This window comes from Stenella coeruleoalba (genome assembly GCF_951394435.1).
Source record: "Stenella coeruleoalba genome assembly, chromosome: 17".
Taxonomy (NCBI): Eukaryota; Metazoa; Chordata; class Mammalia; order Artiodactyla; family Delphinidae; genus Stenella; species Stenella coeruleoalba.
The window spans coordinates 47,148,671-47,164,034 of NC_137163.1; the positions used below are offsets into that span (position 1 = coordinate 47,148,671).

Sequence of the window (15,364 nt, forward strand, 5' to 3'; positions counted from 1 at the left end):
GGGACCACCAAGTACAAGTCAAAGAGTGCTCATTTAACCCCTTTGGGCCCCCACGGGAGTGGAGGAAGGCTGGACAGAGAGGGAGAAGGGGCCATTGAAGGTACAGTATTTACTATGGGATTTAACTCCTCAAAGGCCTCCCAGTAGCTTCAGATCTGCTCAAGAATCCTTCATGTCCTGCTGGTTTGCAGTGAGTGGCTCACAGCTTCAAGGCCTCCTCTGCCAGATGGAGAACTATTTCAAACATCCTGCCTCTATTTTGTACTCTAGCAATGCAGACAGGAAACGTGACCCCATTTTCAGGTTCTAAAGAGAAATTCTAAGTACCTGAAAGACTGAGGAACATGGTGGCTTTTATTTAAGATGTGGAGATAGAGAGCACATACCTGGACTTGGGCCTGCAGCAGCACAGAATTGCACCAAGAGTTCCCTTTATTTTCTCTCGCATCTCTGTTCCTCCTTTTCTCTCTGCTGGATTAGCCATGGGGACTCCCAAGTTCTTCATTGTGTGGTCCTGGTACCAAGATTCTCCTGGGAATTATAAAGCTATTCACCTTCTACATCGAGCACTTCTTATTTTTTCCCCAGCAACATAAGTCATCCTTAAGAAGGGTCAGGTGCTAGCTCTTAAATATATATTAGTTATCCCTTTGTACATTAAATTCTCTTTCTTGGAGACTGCTCCTGAGATGGTGTTCACCGTGCTCCCAGCTGGCCTCCTGAAGTTCTGCCCTGCCTTCCCCAACAGGTACAGTTCAGGAGCTGCCTACCTCAGGGTGATAGGTTATCTTCTAGTTGCTTTATTCCTTTCCCTTTTATATTTAGAGAGTATAACTGGAATACATAAACTTCTCTGTGACCACAGCTTTATTTGCAACCCACAGGTTTTGTTATGGCATATTTTCATTATCATTGAATTAATAAAATTCTAATTCCCATTGCAACTTTATCTTTGACCTACATAATGATCAGAAGTATGTTTTTAATATCCAAGTATTCGGTAAAATATTGGTTATATAGTTTTAAATTTCTCGCTTATTCGGAAACTTGTTTTATAACCAGAATATAGTCAATTTTATAAATGTGCCACGTGCACCTAAAAATTTCTGCGTGATATATATATTCCATCATTGTTGGTGCGGTGTTTTATGTAAATTCAGGCCGAAGTTTTTAATGATGGTATTCAGATCTTCTATAATCTGCTGATTTATTGTTGTGGTTCTATGTTACTGATCTAGGTAATTTAGATTTTTCTATTTCTACTTAGATTTTTGGAATTTCCCTTCATATATTGCATTGAAGTTTAGATTTATAATATATTCCTTGTAAAGTAACAGTGGGTTTTATTATCCTGCCTTATCGCCAGTGATACTTTTTGCTTTCAAATCTATGTTAACATTAAAAAATCTTCTTCAATTTTGCTTATTGTTGTTATGCCATAATTGTTGAATCCTTTCATTTTCAATCTGACTCTTGTCTCTTGTAGGTGGCATAGAATTAGGTTTTTTGTTTGTTTCAATAATCCTTGTCCTTTAATTTATTTACAGTTAATGTATTTTCTTACAGACCGTATACTCCTTGTTTACTATTTGTCCCACCTTGTTATGTTCCTTTTGCTCTTATTTCTTCCTTTGAGATTTCTTCAAATTCCATTTTCCCTTGTATTAGCTTGTTACTTTTACATAAATAGCAGTTACACATGTACCATGACTTATTAGCTCTTTTACTGCTTCTCAAGCAATGCTGAGATCTTAAATTTCTTTTACTACTTTTTCCTCTTCCATTTGTTTTAATGCATTCTAATTTTTGATATATTTTATTATTACCCTTTTGTGTTGTTAGATTTTATTTAGGTTTATCCACTTATTTATCCTTTCTGTTATACATAATTCTTTATAAAGTCCTTATTTTCATCTGTGATAATCTTCCTTCTGCCTGCAGGTCTCCCTTTATAATTTAATTCAGTCAGTTCTGATGAGAAAATATTTTCTAAATTTTGTTTGTCTGCAAATTTCCTTATTGCATCTTTCCTTCCAAACAACATTTTCTCTGCCTCTACAATTCCCAATGGGCAGTTCTTTTCTTTAGCACTTAAAAATGTTATTCCATTATTTTCTAGTATCCATTCAGTTTCACTGAGAAGTAAGCTGTAATCTTAATCCTATTGTTCCTTTGAAAGTAATCTCTCTCTTTTTCATCGGGCTGCTTTTAAGATGTCATGCTTTTCTTTGCTGTTCTGAATTGTACTGTGGTGATCTTAGGTGTGGTTTTCTTTGTATTTGTTCTTGTTGCGCTTTTTTAGTGCTTATTGAATTTATGGCTCCATATATTCCTTTTAGTTTTAGAGAACTCTCAGCTGTTAATATTTCTGAAATATTGTTTTCATCCCAATCTCTGTCTCCTTTTTTCTTTGGACTCCAGTTTATACATATGATAAAAATGTTTACTGTGGCCCATATGTCTCAAATGAGCTTATGTGTACTTTTTATTCTTTTCGTTTCCCGTGCTTTAGTCTTAATATTGTTACTACTCTATCTTCCAGTTCACTTACCTCTCTTTACCTGTGTCCAATCCACTACCGAGTTTTAAATTTCATATAATTTTTAATTCTATCAGTTCAACTTCAATCAGTTTATAGTTTCTAGTTGTCAAGTTAAATTCTTCACCTTGTCATCTATTTTCTTGAACTTGATAATATTTACCAAAATATGTAAGATCTTTAATGTTTAGGTCATCTATGATTCTGATTCTGTTTTGTTTTTTATTCTAATTCTCCTTTTCTTGGTAGTCTTGGTGGTTCTTCAGTGAATACCAGACTTGGGATATGACAAGTTGTAGAGAATCTGAATGACATTACAGTTGCCCTTTGGACAACCTGGGTTTGAACTGCACAGATCCACTTATACATGGATTTTTTTTTCAATAAGTAATACAGTACTACATGAGCTGTGGTTGGTTGAATCCTCAGATTCAGAACCACAGATAAGAAGGGCCGACCATAAAGTTATATGTGGATTTTTGACTGCACAGGGAGTCAGCGTCTCTAACTCCAACATTGTTCCAGGGTCAACTGTATTTTCTTGAGGAGAGAATTTCCTATTCTTAGGTAAGGAGCAGAGGGGAAGATCACCTCAGTCACCTGGACCAACTTCATACTCATTTTCCTTCTTTATAAGGTTCAATGTAGATGTTGCATCAACCTTCCTAACACACACACACACACAGACACACAGACACACAGACACACAGACACACACATATGTAGAGACTTCCAATGTCCTAATTCATATCATTAGTTTTCCATTGGGCCACAAATCTTTCATAGGTTCTGATCCCCAATTTTGTCTCTTCAGCATTATGAGCCAACTAAGTCTTTGCTTTGACTTCAGTTAGCTTTTGTTTGACTTCTTAGCATCTTGTCTTGTCTACCTATTATACATGGAAAATACTGCAAGGGAACACTGCTGCTGAATGCAGCTCCGTTCTCTGAATCTTTACTCTCTCTGTGATTTTGGTCCTTAAAATTCTAGCTGCCTTGTTATTTCTCAATTCCAACTCTGGTTTCCTTAGTCCTATGACATTGTCCTAAGTCTACTGGCTTTTCTACCTCCTAGGAGCCACATTTGGTTTCTCAGACTTTTGCTCTTCATCAGTAGTTTCTAAATGACTGGGCTAGAAACGCATGTGCAGAATATTGTTCTCACTTCAGTGAGTTTCTTTCTCTATTTTACTTTTCTAGGTCATGGCTACCTCAGTAGCTTTCTAACGCTCACAGTCAAATGTTGCTTATGATTTATCTGGCCTTTCTAGTATGTTTTCCTAAGGTAAACTGATATAGTTGGAAACAGAAGTTCGTACCCACCATTTAAAAAATTCTGTTTTGTCTTTCTATGAATTCTCTTTTTGTCCCATCTTCTGTCACTTTTTCCTACCCAAAATTCCCATTCTCACAGATAGATTATTTTAAGATTAAAAATTATTATTAAGCTAATATGTTAATTTTGAAAGGAATTAATTTTGCTTTGAACAAGAACACAGATTGGTGAATGGAACATGGAAGAATCCTTAAGACCTTTTTCATCTCTAAGAGTAGTATCCAACCATCGGTACCATCATAAGTTTGTCAACTATGGAAGAAAGCAGTCTTTATAAAATCAGCATTTTTTTTCTTATTTTTTTGGGTGTCACCAGGACTTGCCTTAGACCACAACTCCTGGCAACACCAAATATAAATGAACCCTGTTACCCATGGGCGTTTACTTGGCTCTGCCACCCTAAGATTGGCCTCCTGGCTCCTTAACCCCAGGGGACTCTAAGCCCTGGGCCACATTCTTGAACCCAAGCCCTGCTCCTCTGTCAGTGGGCAGAATAGTCCTGATACCCCCTGGACCAGGGACTGGGCACATGGCCCACATCTGCCACCACACGGGTCAGGGCGAGAGGGAAGAGGGACCTTGACATTCTCTTCTGGTTTCCCTCTGGGGCTTGGAGTCAGATCCAGGCAAAGACCCCTCCCTTCCGTGTGGAGCTCCTGGCCCCTCATTTGCAGCACCCAAAACCTGCCTCTGGGGAACCCCTCATTTTGCTCCTTTCTTTGGCTGAGGGTGGCTCAGGAAGGAAGCACTGCTGAGACCCAGAATCCCAGGCCAGAAGATGCCCAACGAAGTAGGCTAGGCCAGCCCCAGGACATGATACTGGAACTCCCTCCTAAACAAGACTGAACTCATCACACAGATGGGGAAACTGAGGTCGAAGAGGGCAACGGCTTACTGGCGGAGCCTGGAGCAGAGTCTCTAATGGACACATTCCATGTTACCACCAAAACATGGGATTTCTAGAGTGCAGCTCACCCCGTGCTGACCCCCCCCCTTAGACTGACCACCAAGGTCTCGCCTCCATAATCCCATCCCACGACACCCCCTTCCTGTGTCCCACACAACAGCCAGATTAGACCCCTTGCCCTCAGGCTGTCGTTCACAGGGCTCCTTCTCCCACCTCTGCCTGCCCAAGTTCAACCAGCCTCTTTAGGGTCCGGCTCAATGCCAGCTCCTTCGTGAGCCACCCAGAGCCCTCCTGCTCCTCTAACCTTCCGAGGTGCTTTGCCTCCACCCTCACACCCCGCGCTCTGTTGTCCACGTGAGCTGTGGTTACGGAGTGTGAGCTTCCTGAAGCCGCAGACCACCTCCCCTCTGGGCCCCAGCACCTGGCGCAGTACCCAGCACTCAGTAGGTGCTCAGTAAAATCTCCTCCTCATCTGATGCCCTGCCATGTCCTACCGATAATTGACAATAATGCCTATTGTTTATCGAGCATATACCATAAGCCCGGCTCTGGTACTGTCTCCCATCCTCATGTGATGGACCCAGGTCACAGAGGTTGTGTGACTTTCCTGAGGTCACAGCTCTGGAACTGGAACCCCACGGGTTCTTGTGCCTATATGAGTCTCCTTTCCTTCCCACTCACCTCTTCTAGATCAGACCACCATCATTTCCTCACCCTGTCCTGTCACTAAAGACTTCCCATGACTCCTTGTGGCCCACTAGACAAAATCTAAACCCCTGAGCATGGCATCTAAACTCTGTGACATCTGGCTTCTTCCCTCTTTGCAGCTTCTCCTCTAGTCTCTGAGCATCATCTCAGTTTCCAGCCTACTGTACCTTGATTTACTTGTAGGCTCTGCACATGCTTTGCCCTCTGCCTAGAACACCCTTCCCCTACTTTTCCTCCTGTGAACTCCTACACATCTCTCAACATCCAAGATCAAGGGTTACCTTCCATTCTAGTCAGATGAGACAAGCAGCAAACGAATTGGACACAAAATTGAGAGTTCTACGAGGGAAGGACCTGTGTCATCGTAGTATCCCCAATGCTTAACCCATAATCAGTGCTCAGTCAACATTTGTTGAATGAATAAATGAATACTCTATATATTCTTGTTGACTAAACGGAGAAATGGCAAAAGAATACAAGGCCACAGTATGCAGGGCTGGAGGTGGAAGGGAAGAGACTGAGGCCAGGAAGGCCAAGGACGTGGTGGAGTACAGTAACAAGTACTTCAGGGGCTGCTCTGCAGCAGAGCCACGCTCTTGGCAGAGGGAGTGTTTGTGAGAGACAGAGGAAGGAAAGTGATGGTGTGAGGGAGGCTCTGAAAGTGTGTGTGTGCACGCACACGCGCATGTGAGAAGGCGGTGGGGATGTATGCGGGGGAGTGTGCGTGTGCTGCATTTGTGAATCAGTCTGTGAGAGCGGTGCTGAGGAAGTATGTGAAGGAGTGCGTGTACGTGGCTTGTGGGTCTGTGGCGGAGAGCCCGTGCGTTCTATTTGTGCATGGGGGTCTGTGTGAGAAGGCGAGGGTGTGGGCCACGAAGGCTGTGCCGGAGGTTGTGCATGTCTGCGGGGCGAGGGGGTGGGGACAGTGATTGAGAAAGACAACAAGGAGGGGACACCTAAGAGGGGTGTGAGGGAGAAACCGTAAGTGTGCGGGCGTGGAGGGTGTCGTGAGCACGTGCAGGAGGAGACGGTGTGACCGTGAGTGTGCACGACGCGGAGGGTAAGGTAGGATGTCAGGGCGCTGCTGAGGGTGTGGCTGCATGGCCTCGGCCACAGGCCGGGAGCCAGAGGTGGGGGCTGGCCCTGGGCCCAGGATGGGGGGCTCTGACCGAGCAGAAGGTTCCTCAGAGTTCTCCCTGGAGCCACGGGTGCCAGATCACCACATCCCCAGGTAGAGAGCAGGAGGCCCAGATGTGTGTGTGCGCCTCACATTTTGTCCACAGCAAAACCTCTGGGCATTTATTTGTCTTTGTCTGTGTCCGGGTGTGCACGCCTGTGCTTGTGTGCGTGCTGCCAGCTGTGTGTCTGTGCCTGTCTTTGTCTCTGTATGTATCTGGGCCTTTGTCTCAGTGTGTGTGGCGGTTGGTCTAGGCTTGCCCACAAGATTGTGTCTGGAGTTGTGTGTGTCTACGTGTATCTGTGCCTGTGGGGCACCGGGCGTCCTTGATCTGTGCATGTCTAAGTAGGGCTGCGAGCATCCCCCTGGACCGCCTGTTTGTATCTCTGTCTGTGTGGCTTTAGTGTGAGTGGGAGAACGTTGTGCTTTGGAGACTGTGGATCTAGATCTCGGTGTATCTTTAAGTGTGAGTGTGTGCTTGTGTATCTGCATGTGAGAGTCTGCCATGCGTTGTAGTATGGAAATGCTTATGTGTGTCTGTGGAAGGTGCGTTTGTGAGACCAACGATCTCCGTGTGTCTCTGTGCCTCTGTGTGTGTATGTGTGTGTTGGGTGTGAGGGGTTTGTCACAGACTGGTGAGCAAGTTAATCTCAGACTCCGTGACACGTGGAATAAAATCACGCTCCCATAATGGAAGAGAACCAACTCTTCACCCTCTGCCCTGGGGGGCCAGGCTTAGGCCCCTATGCAGGGCCCCCTGTGGCCTCAGCACCCTACCCCCGCCTCTCCTCTGCCACACCAGGCTCATTCTGCCTCCAGAGTGCCCCGGTGCCCACTGCTGGCTGGGCTAGGCTCCAGGACATGTGACGGAGCCTTAGAGGCCTGTCCTGGGCCCCCCAGCCCCACCCACTGCTGAGGAGGGCCCTGCCCCAGATGGGAGGGCGGGTGCAGGAAGGAATCTTTGGGCCCCTCCTCCTTCCGGAGGGGAGGGATGAGCTGCAGGCCCGACCTGGATCTTCCATCTCTCAGCAACAAGATTCCTGGTGAGCAGGCTGCGAGGCTTGGCAGGGCACCTGCCGGAGACCCGCCCTCACCCGCCAGGACGCCTGGGTCCCTAGGGCCGGGCAGCAGCGGGTTCCCTGGGGAGCTAGGAGGGCCCCAGAACTTCAGGCTACAGCTGCCCAGGACTATGGGAAAGCCAGACCCTTCCAGGCTCCCACCCCCAACCACACACGGCTCCTCAGCCCCCCAGGCAAACTGCCACCCTTCTTCTGGCCTCTCCCCAGACTCCGCCTTTGCTTCAGAAAGCAGACCAGCCACCCAGCACCACCCACTCCCTACCTGAGCCTCAGCGCACACCTAGCCTGAGTTCAAGACCTCACCTCTGGGTTTGAGGGCTCTCAAGGCCAGGACTGTGCTGCTTATCTCAGAATGGGGCTTCTGAGGACAGGGCCATGTGTCCCGCAGCTGTGAAATCCCTCTTGGTCTTAGCACTCCTTCCTGACTGAGCAGTCAGGCACCAGGAGAGGATTTCAAACCCAAGGCTGGGGAAACTGAGGCAGTGAAGCTCTCTGCCCTGCCTACTGTTATGAATCAGAGGCCAAATCCAGTAGTCTAGACACACAAGTTCTTAATTCTGTCCAGCGGCAGTGGCTGCAACTTGTTCTTCCCCATAGGGGGTGCAATTTCGGGGTGGGGGAGGCATCAGTTGGAGGGAGAGGGGAATGGGCAGGTGGACCCCCCTCAACCCTCAGACTTGGATGAGCAGCCGGAGAGGTTTGGTAAGAGATTAAGGTCGAGGAGAGGAGAACCCAGATGCTCCAAGATTTATGACCGTAATTCTTCTCCCTTAAATTCCCCTCCAAGCCCCCCAGCCCTAGCCTGGTCCCTCCAGGGTCATGCTGTGGCCCCAGGCCAATGTCAAGGCCTTAACGCATCCATCAGTTGTTGCCAGGGAGTTTCCACCCCAATGGGTCCCAAAGGGAGGAGATCAACTGACACTATGGGCCCAGACCGACGGGGAAGGGGCATGGCCCTAAAGAGGTGGCCAACAGCCCCCTGCCCCCTCCCAGGATGTAGGGGCTCACAACCTCCAGGGAAGAAGCTAGGCTGGTGGGTGGGGTCCAGGAGGAGGTGACCTCCCAGCTCTGGCACCACTCCCAGCCCCGCCCTTCCAACAGGCCAGGAGACCTGGGATCCCACGGGGCCCTACAGCTTACAGGGTGTGTGGCCTTAGGCCCTTGTTGCTCCTCTCCAAGCCTCAGCCTCCCCACCACACAATGCAGGAAGTGGTCTGGATACCCCAGGCATCCCCCTTCAGCTCCGCTCCCTCAGTGCTAAGCCCTGCCCTCTCTCCAGTCCAGGGGTGTCACCTAGAATCTGGGCCAGATGGGGTGAGGCTTTGACAGTTAACTGGAGGAGCCCCTGAAGCCACCCAAGTCAGAGCTGAAGAGCGTATGGTGCTCACTCCTCCACCGCACATCCATTTTCCAGAAGAGTGAACTGAGGCCCTGAGAGAAGGTCGGGGTCTGCGCCAAGACCTGAGTGTTACTGGTGGGATGGTTAAGAGCACGGGCTCTGGGGACAGAAAGACTTAAGATTAAAATGTCAGCTGCAACAGAAACTTGTTATGTGAAGTCCCTTGCCTTCTCAGCCTCAGATTCCTCATCCATAAAATGGGCAATAGTGCCTCCCTCCCACGACTGCTGAGTTGAAATAAGAAAACGCACGTAAAGGGCTCGGCCAGTGTAGCAAACGCTTGGACAGTGGTAACTATCATGACTGTGGGTAGTATTAACACAAAGCCAAGTGGCCGGGGGGAAGGGTAGGTGGGGTCCCGACCTGGCTCATCCTCCAGACCAGGAGGGCCAGCCAAATTCCTCAGAGCCCCCCAGCTGTCTCCCCTCTTCGTTAAAGGCCTCTCATTAGTGAGCCTGGGCACCTGCCCCCCCACACGTAATAAGCCTCATTAGTATCTTAGCCCCAAGCTCTGAGCCCAGAGTCTGTGCATGTGCACACGCGTGAGGGTGGGGGGCTGCGACAGGCCACCAGCCAGGAGACAGCATCCCCGCCAACCACAGCCCCTGCCTGTCATCAGTAGGGCCCGTCACCACCCAGCTTGTCACCTGCCTGCCTCACACCTGCACCACCTGTCACCCACCCAGCCCATCACCCACCCAGCCCATCACCTGCACCACCTGTCACCCACCCAGCTCGTCACCCACCCAGCCCATCACCTGCACCACCTGTCACCCACCCAGCCCATCACCTGCACCACCTGTCACCCACCCAGCCTGTCACCGGAGCTGCCTGACAGGCCTCTGGGTGGGGGACAGGAGATGGGGAGGAGAAGACCACAGGGGTGTGGAGCTGGGGGCCCCAGAGACCCTGTTAGACCCCCACTTCAGCTCGGCATCCTGCAGCATCGCCATGGCAACGTCTCAGCCGCAACCATTTTCCCAAACATCCCTCCCGCCCCCCAGGCCCTGCTCTTAGCTGAGCTGAGGCTGAGAAGAGCCTTGACTGACAGCAGAATGGGACAGGAAGGAGCTGCTCATCAGCTGGCTGGCCTTGGCCATCCCTGCCCTCTCTGGACTTGGTTACTCCATCTGCAAAATGGAGGGGCTGGAACTAGGGAGGCCCCTGAACAGTGGGTCATCCCTTCCCAGCCTGGATTTGCTGAGCCAGTGGCCAGTTAACCTGTGAAGGCTGGTGGGGGCGGGGTACAAAAGGACAGGGGGTTCTGGGTTCTTCCACACTCCTTTGCCCTGGCCCAGCTCACACAGGCTGGGCCTCTGGCCCAAACTCACATAGCAAAAGAGGAGGAGCAGGCTGGAAGGCAGAGGGGTTCTGCCACAGGACTGCCAGCTGGAGATGATGCCACAGTGGGTGACCCAAGGCTGAGTTGGCCCCCACCTCCAAGCTGCATTATTTATAAAACCCAGAGCTCCTAGCCGAGCAACAGCTGCGGTGCCGCCCCTCCAGGGGGCACAGGCAGCGGTGGAAGGGAGGTGTCTCCCCGGGGGAGCCCCCTGGGGTCCCGGGCTCCCTCTACAGCTGGCTGGGGCAGAGGCTGAGGTGGGAAAGGGGCGGCTGCGCCATCCTTCCCCTCCCAGCCCCCTCTCCTCTCCTCTCCTCCAGGCAGGCAGGCGGCGATAGGATTACTTCTGCATGACTGCCCGCTCCACAGGGTTCCAGAGACCCTCCTGCCTGCAACAATCTAAAATTCCTGTAGCCCGGCCTCTCTCCCTTTCTCCCCACAGTGAATGCTCCAGCTTCTAGCACAGTGTGCCCGCGGCCGCCACCACCACCAGCGAGCTGGCCGGGGCCCCAGGTCCCCGGAACCACGGGCAAAGGTAGACCCATCCTCGGGGTGTCCCTCGGAACCCTCTGAGGCCCAGGCCCTGGCCCATCCCCTCCGGCCCCTGGTGCCCGTCAGGCCCCACAGGGCAAGGCTCAAGCTGGGGTCGGGCCTGCCAGCTGCGCCAAGGAGGACCAGCACATACGTGCAAACACACCTGGTGGGTCCTGGCGTGCCTGGCCACATCCTCTGCTGCCAAAACCTGGATGTCCCCACCTCTGCTCTAACCGCCCCCTCCCTAACCTCACTAATCCTTGCTACCCTGGGGTGGGCAGACAGCTGGGCCAGGCCAGCGCCTGTGGCTCCCCAGGGCACAAGAAGCAGGCAAGAGATCGATCCACTGAATTTTTTAAGGCTCTAATGGAGCCTGCCTCCCCAGACTTGGGGCCTGGGACACAGGCGATCTCTCAGGGACCCCTCCCTCAGCATTGCAGTTGCTTCCTCTTTCAGGTCTAGGGGGTCGGGGCACCTTTCTAGGAGCCTTTCCCCCAACAAGAGAAGAGGCACGAGGGGCCCCTGGGAAAGAGATGGGATTGGGGGGCTGTGAGCAATACCCAGAGGCCCCCCCAGTCTCCCCAGCCCTAATGCAGGCAGAAGCAGCTCAGCCTCTAAATCACTCCCCTCATGCTGCCCTCTGAGGCGGATTCTGTGCATCTGTAATTAGGGGGTGGAACAGATGGTGGAGATTCTGTTTAAAATCATGCATCTAGTAAAGTAACCTTCACTGTTGGAACTGACTCCCAGGGAGACCAAGCCCCAAGCCTGGATCTGGGGGTGGGGTGGGAGGGGAAGCATGTCAAGCCAGCACCTTCTCCATCTTTTTTTCCTGAAGCTCCAGACCCAGTGTCCCCCTCAGGTGAGCCCAAGAAGAGGGGGATTTGGCAAGCACCTGAGAATGTGCAGGCTGGGGGTAAATCCCCCTGCCCAGACCCCCCCACCCCCACCCATACACGACAGAGTCAGGGCATGGCTGGGTACTCAGAGTTCTTGGCTGACACACCAGGATGACCAGGTGCCAAGAGCCCCCAAAGAGGCCCCAAACCCCCAAAGCCCAGGCCAGGGTGCCCAGAGCACAGGGTCTTGGGTGGGGCAGCTTTGAACCAGATGTACAGCCTCACTGTCCAGGAATGAAAGGCCTGGGGCAATGAGGGGGTTGGAGATGCCTCCCCAGGCAGAGGAGGCTCTGGGAAGTGGGGGAGGACCAGGCAGCCGAGAATGAGAGAGAGCACGGAAGAGTGGGCCAGTGTGTCTTCAAGGCTGAGGCTATCTGGGGGGAGGTTGGGGGAGGGAGGCTGGGGAGGACAAGGTGGGGTGGGGGAGCGGTGATGGAGAGCGCTGAGGAGGGAGGCTGTGCTGGAACGTGTGATGGTGGGAGTGCGGCTGCAGGGTGAGGTGTGGGCGCAGGGCGGAGCTGCTCTGAGGGGTGACTGGGCTGGGGCCCTGTGTGTTTGTGTATGAGTGCGGGACTGGTGTTTGGAGAGGGGTGGGGGCTGTCCCTGGGCCCTTGGATGGCTGAGGAAAGTACTGGAGCTGGAGCTTGCTGGGGAACACACAGAGGACTGCTTGTTTGCGGAGGTGCTGGGATCTGGGGGGGTGTGTGCGTGTGTGGGATGCGCATGCACGTGCACGGCCTGGAAGGTACGAGAAGCTGAGAGGACATTACTGTTCAAAGATGCACCGTGTCTGTGTGTTTGAGGTAAATGGTGTGGCTACAGGGGTGTCCTCCTCCGCGTGGGTGTTGAGGCGGTGTGTGTACGTGTATGTCGCGGGGAGAGTTTGGAAAGGTGTAGGGGGCTGTATCAATGTGTCTGGGGACGTGATGAGCTGCAGCGGAGGGAAACGCTGGGGCCATCGGGAGAGTCTGTGGGTGTCTGGTTAGGTGCTGGGACTCTGAGAACCTGAGTGTGTGGAAGGTATTAGGGCTACAGTAGGGTCCTGGGTGTATCTGGGGAGGTGCTGGGATTGGAGGAAGAGTTGATCTGTTTCAGGATGTGGTAGAAGCCTTGTGTGTGTGTTGGGGTGTCTGGGGGTATATTGGGGGTCATAAACATCTGGGTTTTGGATAAGTACTAGGGCTGTAATATGTGTTTGGGTGGGTAGGCATGTGGTGGTTGTGTGTTTGGGGGCGTGCTGGGGCTGTGTGTTTAGGGGTGCTGGAGCTGTGAGTGGTTGTGTATTTAGGAGGTACAAGGGGCTGGAGTTGGGCCCCTGTGCCCAGACAGGTGATGGGGCTGCGGGGTGAGGGCGGGTGCCCCTCTGAGGAGGTGAAGGGCAGAGTCCTGGCCTTTGCTCAGGGGCCCACCTGGGGGCTGCCCGCTAGAGCCCCTCTGCCGGTGGTGCCCGCCCACCCCCAGACCCCACGTCCGGGTGTCGAGACAGGCAGTCCATCTGTCTCTTCCTGTGCCCAGGCCGAAGGAGCAGTGCCGCCTCCTCGCTCCCTGGGGGGGCGGCAGCAGATCCCAGCCCACCCATCTGCCTTCAGATGGTCGAGGCAGGAGCCTCCACAAAGCTGCCTGGAGGGCATCCCTGTGTTTGAAGAGGCACGGGCTGGGGGGTGGGGGGAACTGCACAGCAAACAGTCCTCGTGGAGACTCCTTTGAAAACCACTGACGCCAGGAGAGACCAAGAGGGAGGACAGGGACGGGTATGTCTGTCCTTGTACGTCGTGCGGGTCAGCGCCCAACTGTGTGCCTTGGAGCCCCTTTGCATGTGTTCATGCCGGTGGCCTCTGTTCAAGCAGCATCCTTGCCTTGGAAAACAGCCCTCCAACCCAGGCTACGAGCTCACAGCCTCACACAGGCAGCTACCCCCTCATCCATGCACCCTGCCTACACTACACTCACACGCAAACATCCCCCACACCTTCACATCTGCAGAACACGGCACCCTGGTACACATGCCCCTCAGCCCCAGAGTCCCAGTCCTTCACATGTGTACGCCCATGACACACACCCGCACACTGCAAAGCCAGGTACAGCCACATGCACCTGTCACATATGCATGCCTCCACACAGACATACCCGACAAGTAGCTGTCACACCCACACCCACACACTCCACACAACTTGAGGAGTGGATCTCCCTGTCACACCCATATCCCACCTCATATGCACTCAGTCTCTCTCATACACATTGTAACAGATACTCACCATCCCTGATACCTGTACATACGCGCACATGTTTGTACACGTGCATACCCACTCTCACCAGCTCTCAGCTCTTTCGCACCAGCCAGTTTCTCTGTGTCCAGGCCAGGCCCTGCAGGAAGGCTGCCACCGGCTGAAAGTGTCTCCTGCCTCCCTGCCCTGCCAGCTAGGTCAGAGTGGGGGGCATACCCCCCACCATGGCTCCCTGGGAACCCTGATCTTCCCCTCCAGAGAGAAAGAGTCCTCTCTCTGCTCTGGGGTGTCTGCCACTGTTGTGTGAGAGTGTGACTGTGTATGTGTGTGTATCAACATGTTTTGAGAAGCCACGATGAGGCCTGTGTGTCACTGCCTGGATGGGTAAGAAAGCATAGGGACAGGTTCACCGGTTATGTTTGTGAGATTCAAGATGAGTGTGAGAGCAGAGACATGTATGCCACAAAATGTGTATTTGTGAGTGTGTGTGAGGCCAGGCCCCTGTGGACAGGTGTGAGTATGGGGGGGTGCACTTACACAAGGAGACACACGGTGAGTGTGAGTGGGGAGTGAGTGGGAAGTATTCTGGGATATTTTCTGAGAGAAGGGGTATGTACATTTGTGAGTAGGGGTCAGGGCTACGAGAGGCACCCTCCGCAACTCCCTCCCCCTACAAAGAGATCAGGGGAAAGGGGTCTCTGGGATCTGGGGGGAGAGTGTGTGTGTGTGTGTGTGTGTGTGTGTGTGTGTGTGTGTGTGTGTGTGTGTGTGTGTGTGTGTGTGTGTGTGTGTGTGTGTGTGTGTGTCTTCCTCTCTCTCTTTCTCCCTGACCTCTTTAGCACCTAGAAACTGAGACGGGGGTGGAAGGAATGGAGACTTGGCTGGCCTGGGGGTTTGGGGAGGGAAGCAGGAGAAAACACCTTCCAGATTCTCATCAAATCCTTGTTTGTGGTTTGTAGCCTTCAGTCTCTCCTCTCTCTTTCTCTCGGTCTGGGTTTCCCCCTTTCTTTATCTCTTTCTGCCCCTCCCTCTCTCCCCCATATCTCTCCTTCTCCCATCTCAGTCACCTTGTCTCCCCCCTTGGATCTCCCTGTCTCCAAGTCTCTGTCTCTGTCTGTCTGTTACTCTCTCCCCAGGCCCTTCCATTTTTCTGACTCCTGTCTCTGCCAGCACCTCTGTATGTCCGTCTCTCCCAGCCCTGGTCCATCTGTCTGTCTCT

General features: G+C 52.1%; 1 protein-coding gene across 1 annotated transcript in view; it reads right to left on the minus strand.

Annotated features, from left to right (window-relative positions):
- LOC307176365 (uncharacterized protein) overlaps positions 1-15,364 on the minus strand; it is a gene marked incomplete at its 5' end in the record, with an annotated part of 91,721 nt that overhangs the window by 2,929 nt on the left and 73,428 nt on the right. Inside the window, one exon of the mRNA XM_079902404.1 lies at positions 387-531. The remainder of the gene's footprint in view (positions 1-386; positions 532-15,364) is intronic.